Raw genomic sequence first — 5,559 nt, 5'->3', positions numbered from 1 at the left:
GAAAAATAAATGGAAAATGGTAAAGTTACAAGCCCTCAAGGAGTGAAGCTAAATGAAAAGGGAAAAAGGAAAACTATATACATTTGGATACAGAGGCCCAAAGAATAGCAAGGGGCGATAAAACCTTCCTCAGTTATCAATGCCAGTAAATACAGGAATTTTTTTTAAACTGGAAATTCTACTTATCTCTTCAAGAAAATCAGAGATACCAAGGGAAACTTTCATGCAAAGATGGGCACAATAAAGGACAGAAATGGTATGGATGTAACAGAAGCAGAAGCTATTAAGAAGAGGTGGGAAGAATACATAGATGAACTATGCCCAAAAGTTCTTCATGACCCAGTTGAGCACGATGGTGTGATCATTCACCTAGGGCAGGATATCCTGGAATGCGAAGTCTAATGGGACTTAGGAAGCATCAGTTCAGTTCAGTTCAGTCACTCAGTCATGTCCGACTCTTTGTGATCCCATGAATCACAGCATGCCAGATCTCCCTGTTCATCACCATCTCCCGGAGTTCACTCAGACTCATGTCGATCGAGTCAGTGCTGGCATCCAGCCATCTCAACCTGTTATCCCCTTCTCCTCCTGACCCAAATCCCTCCCAACATCAAAGTCTTTTCCAATGAGTCAATGCTTTGCATGAGGTGGCCAAAGTACTGGAGTTTCAGCTTGAGAATCATTCCTTCCAAAGCAATCCCAGGGCTGATCTCCTTCAGAATGGACTGATTGCATCTCCTTGCAGTCCAAAGGACTCTCAAGAGTATTCTCCAACACCACAGTTCAAAAGCATCAATTCTTCGGTGCTCAGCCTTCCTTACAGTCCAACTCTCACATACATACATGACCACTGGAAAAACCATAGCTTTGACTAGACGGACCTTAATCGACAAAGTAATGTCTCTGCTTTTGAATATGCTATCTAGTTTGGTTATAACTTTTCTTCCAAGGAGTAAGCGTCTTTTAATTTCATGGCTGCAGTCACCATCTGCAGTACAAACAAAGCTCATGGAGGTGATGGAATTTGGTTGAGATATTTCAAATTCTGAAAGATGACCCCGTGAATGTGCTGCCCACCATGCCAGCAAAGTAGGGAAACTCAGCTATGGCCAGAGAACTGGAAATGTTCAGATTTCATTCCAACTGCAAAGAAAGGCAATCCAAAGAATGCCCAAACTACCACTTAATAGCACACATCTCACACAGTCACAAAGAACTGCTCAAAATTCCCCAAGCCAGGCTTCAACAGAATGTGAACCATGAGGTTCCAGATGTTCAAACTGGATGTATAAAGGGCAGAGGAACCCAAGATTAAATTGTCAACACCACTGGGTCCTTCAAAAAGCAAGAGAACTCCTGGAAAGCATCTACTCGTATTTGACTGTGCCAAAGACTTTGATTGACACAGCAAAATGACACAAGAAAACTATCACATCAAAATATGGAATATTCTTCAAAACATGGGAATACATGCCTCCCGAGATATCTTACATCCATATAAATATAATAAGTATTTATCAACTTGGAAAAAAAATTCTCCATAAATAGGAAATGTGAATTATGATAGTAGTACAGGTTATAAAATGTTGTTGAGTACTGTGTAATGCATATGATTGGTTATTACATTTCTTTACTGATAATTCAGTAAGCACTTAAAATGTGTCATTGACAGGCTCTAAGTTTCAACTGATGTGAAAGATACATAAACAGGGCAGACCCAAAGCACATTGAAGACATGATTTCTGTGCTCTCCTTCTTAGGAGGGCAAAATGAAGATCCTTCCAACTCCAAGAAAGGGTTGAGGCAAAGTTGAGAGAAGGAGCTTAGCATGATTGAAAACAATTTGCTTGATTTTAGCTTCAGAAGCACAGTATAAGAGAAATATAATGAAATTACTAAGGAAAACAGATATCATGTCGTCCAAGAAATTTTATCCATGCTGATGTGCTAGTCACCACCAGGAATTTATTCTGTCTCTGTGGGGACAGCTAAACAACATCTAAACATGTGTTTGGAATTACAGTGTGGAATCTTGGTGTCAGGAAATAAAGATCGGCCTTAAGGACAGCAGAGCAAAAATGACTCTATAGAATATCGCTTGTAAAGTACATATCTTGTGCTGACCATGGGCCAGTCACTGATTATGTCATGTTATCTTTGGTATCACAGTGATGGTAAAATTGTGATCATGATTTTAGACATGTTAAAATATCTATATTTTCAAGGATGAAATGAATGTCTGTAATGAAAACAATCTGTTGTCTAACCTTTTAAGACTCTACCAGTAACTAATGGGATATAATATGTGAATGCACTAAAGTTCATACTGTGTATTTTCATTTTTCTAACTTTATTTGCATCTCTTCCTTCACTCATACCATCCTAATTTAGCACCCCTTCATTTCATCAGGGATGATTTCAGAAATCACTTTACATCCATTACCTCTTTTCCCTTTGTTCTCATTTTCTTGCTTACAAATATTATATCCGGTGTCATTTACCTAGGATGCATAACAAATGTTTTCTTGAACTGACGAGTTTATAAAACCATGCAGTAAAATAGCCAACCATTGAACTAAAGCCTCATTTTACTCTTCTTTGTTTGAAAATAGAAAATGAAACAATGAAGATGAACATGTAAATTTATTATTCAAATACAATAACTGTAGGTTATTTGTTGACATCTCTGAATGTAGATTTCAATCTTCTTTAGGCTCCATAATCTGACAAGTATTTGACAGGTCAGTTTTAATTAGCATGGTTTTCATATAATGATGATTGTTGATGAGTTTACTTGAAAGAGAGGAGGCAGATGTATAAGCGATCGTTGGCACTGAGAACCATAAGTTGCCTCTCTCTTGCAGGTTAAGAAAAGGACAGTCATGGGCTGACATATCGCTATGCCTGTCTGCAAATTTCGAAGGTTCCACCATCAGTCCAGAATAACTGCTCTGTAATGGAGATTCGATGTGATTCCGAGAAGTAGATGTAGTTGTAGTAGCAAAGTCCTCAACGTGGCTGTTTACTTGAGTGTAGCTGCTCTGTGAGTGCCAGTTAAAAATGCTCAACTGTTTTAAAACGTGGTTGATCTACCACAATCTGGTCTGTTTGTCTAACTGATATTGCTAATGGGGTAGGTAACTCACATGGAGATAGGGCACTTGTATTAGCGACTATCTGGCTGGTATGAGGCTTTTGTATGAAAGGCCCACTTAAACTTGTGGAGGCTGGAAATGCGCTCTCTCCACTTGTTTCTGGAAGAAATTCAAAGTTACAATCATATTTGTTGACACTTGTTTTAACATGCTTCTTGTTATCTTGAACAAATGAAGATATTGGAGACACACTGTTAATCCCAACTCTTCTTTGCATCCTTACTAAAAGTTGGGGATGGTTTCTTTTGAAATTTGGATTATAGCTGGTCTGTAATTAAAATCAAAGGATTAAATTACATAATTTCTTTATAAACCAAGGTAAAACTGACAAAGCTGTTATAAAAATGTATTCCTTTAATGAAGCCAATGAAAGAGCATCAAATAAAACACCACCATTAGTAGTTTTAACAGGTAACATGTTAGAAAGAATATGCTCCTCAACTAAAAATATGTCGTATATATACAGTAAATACCACTTTAAGTTGCTTCAGGACTTGTATCTGGTTTCAAGTTGTTAGGAAAGTTTGTTAAACATCCAATATTTTAACTTCCAGCTGTTCTCAACTTCAAAAAAATAAAACTTTTTCAACAATTTGTTATCTTAAGTTTGAATTCCATTTTAGCTACATATGTGAACATTTAATCTTACATATTGCCAATAAATGACAATGTTGTAATACCTTACTCAAAAGAGAGATGTTGTTCTCTTCTTCCATAAAGAGAGGTAGTGAAGCAGATCTTTGAAAAGTCTGTTGCTTTTTAATAAATCCATAAAGGTTAAGCTGTAAAATTAAACTTCATACTCTTGGTTTCAAATATTCTGAAAGGTGACTTTCTTTCCAAGACATCTTTCTTAAAGAGTTCTTCATTGATCACTATACATGTGCCTCTAATCCCACCAGATAGATTCAAACTGATCACTTTCTACTATATTCCAAAGTTTTGGTGGAAATGTGAGTGAAAGAAAATCATTCACCTCATCTGTTTCAGAGACAGAATATGTGGAGTGTGACCTTTTGATCACAACTTCCTCAAAGCCTGAAAAGCATATTCTTCAATCATAGATCTCAAAACCTACTCCCCAGTAAGTGTATAATCATACAAAGAAGATCTAATGGAGATTTCTGAACCAGTGGATTTATCTTTTGGAGACCCATCTTGAGTTTCTGAATTTTCTCATTTGTCTGATTTTACACACTGCAACTTCAAATGTTGCTTGGCTGGCCTACAGAGAGAAACTCTCTAGACCATCACTGAGGTCCTCCAAGTCAAAAAGCTGTGACATCACAAAGTCACTGATCTCCTAGCAATTGAAGGGTCGTGTTCAACCAGTGTTTACTTCAACATCAACCTAAAATGGAGACTGCTTACAGAAATAATAACCAAAGCCATGAAGCATGCAAAACCTCATTCCTAAAGAATTTTCACACAGAAAAATCACATCAGTAAATATACTTGGTTTCTGAAATAAAAATGATTTATCACCCTTCTCAACACACATTCTTAATATTCAGTATTGTTACCCAAGCAAACTTGGTACTGGCTTCTGTGCAATAAAATCTATCAACTGACTGTGGGTTTCAGTGAAAGCAAGTGTTTATTGTAGGACTGAGCAAGGTGTCTTAGCAGCTGGTGCTTCAAAGACCCAAATCCCCAAATACTTTCAGGAGAAGGACTTAAATGACAGAGTGAAAGTGGGACATGGGGTGTGTGATCAATATCAGGACATTCTACTAATGGCCTGTTACTGAGGATATTGGGAGTCCACATCATTGACCGTCTGGTTCCAACTACTCTGTCGTCTATGTACTTAAATTTCAGCCTGACTGGGTCTTTAGTATCTCTAAAACTGTTCACAGGATAATGCTCAGAATGTTATCAGTGGCCATTGAGGAGGGAATAAAGACCCCTGAATTTTCTTAATGGCTAAATCATTATTATTCTCTATCACTTGATTATTTTCCTTGGTTTCTGTCTTTTCCAGCTTTTCTGATTAAAATTACCTTTTGAATACGAGGAGGTCGACAACCTCCTACCTGTCTCTCTCTCGGTTTCATACGTTTCAATCTTAAGAAAGGACTGCTTGCAACAAGAAAGGAAGTAGTGTTGGACTTAGAGCTCGATCACAAATGTGACAGAAAATCTCAGTTGCAGGTTCGACTCATTTTTCAGGTTTCCCAGCTCTTGGAGTGTTTGAGTCAGCAACAACTTTGGCTCTTTCCTGTTGAGATGGAGCATGTAGTTGGAAATAATTTTGAAATCTAAGCTTGGCATCAATATTTTCTCTTATGAAAACATATTTCTCTATTTTATATAAGATATTTATTTATCTACATACATATATATATATTTCTATATCTACTTTTGTCATTAAACTGGACACACATTTGAAAATTGGTAGATA

General features: G+C 37.1%; 1 pseudogene; it reads right to left on the bottom strand.

The window, feature by feature from the left end:
• Nucleotides 1-2,699: 2,699 nt before the first annotated feature.
• Nucleotides 2,700-4,925, bottom strand: LOC128070956 (heat shock transcription factor, Y-linked-like; annotated as a pseudogene).
• Between the last annotated feature and the right edge of the window lie 634 nt (nt 4,926-5,559).

This window comes from Budorcas taxicolor, chromosome Y (assembly GCF_023091745.1).
Source record: "Budorcas taxicolor isolate Tak-1 chromosome Y, Takin1.1, whole genome shotgun sequence".
Classification (NCBI taxonomy): Eukaryota; Metazoa; Chordata; class Mammalia; order Artiodactyla; family Bovidae; genus Budorcas; species Budorcas taxicolor.
This window is presented reverse-complemented; position numbering and strand designations above follow the sequence as displayed.